Below are 556 nucleotides of genomic sequence, written 5' to 3' on the forward strand. Positions count from 1 at the left end.
ACCAGTATGGACCAGTATAGACCAGTATGGACTGGTATAGACTGGTATAAACCCCAAAATCCAGTATAAACCAGTCTAGACCAGTATGGACCAGTATGGACCAGTATAAACCAGTAAGGGCCGGTATGAACCAGTATAGACCAGTGTAAACCACTATGGATCGGTATGGACCGGTATAAACCAGTATGGACCAGTATAGACCAGTGTAAACCAGTATAGACCAGTATAAACTGGTATAAACCGGTACGGACCAGTATAAACCAGTATGAACCAGTATAAACCAGTACGGACCAGTACAAACCAATGGGTGGCCATCTTGGATCAATCACTTGGCAGCCATCTTGGGCAGCCATCTTGGATCAATTCCTTGTCAGCCATATTGGATAAATTACTTGGCAGCCATCTTGGCAGCCATCTTGGATCAATTCCTTAGTGGCCATCTTGGTAGCCACACCGCCTAAGCCACTTGCAGCCATCTTGGGCAGCCATATTGGATCAATTCCTTGGCAGCCATCTTGGGCAACCATATTGGATCAATTCCTTGGTGGCCATCTTG

The 556-nt window shown here is 46.0% G+C and overlaps 1 protein-coding gene across 1 annotated transcript in view; it reads right to left on the minus strand.

Moving 5' to 3' along the window:
• LOC108447861 (sodium/glucose cotransporter 2-like) overlaps positions 1–556 on the minus strand; it is a gene marked incomplete at its 5' end in the record, with an annotated part of 10929 nt that overhangs the window by 5552 nt on the left and 4821 nt on the right. The gene's annotated exons all lie outside the window — the stretch shown is intronic.

The sequence above is a fragment of the Corvus brachyrhynchos genome, unplaced genomic scaffold, assembly GCF_000691975.1.
Source record: "Corvus brachyrhynchos isolate BGI_N302 unplaced genomic scaffold, ASM69197v1 scaffold537, whole genome shotgun sequence".
Classification (NCBI taxonomy): Eukaryota; Metazoa; Chordata; class Aves; order Passeriformes; family Corvidae; genus Corvus; species Corvus brachyrhynchos.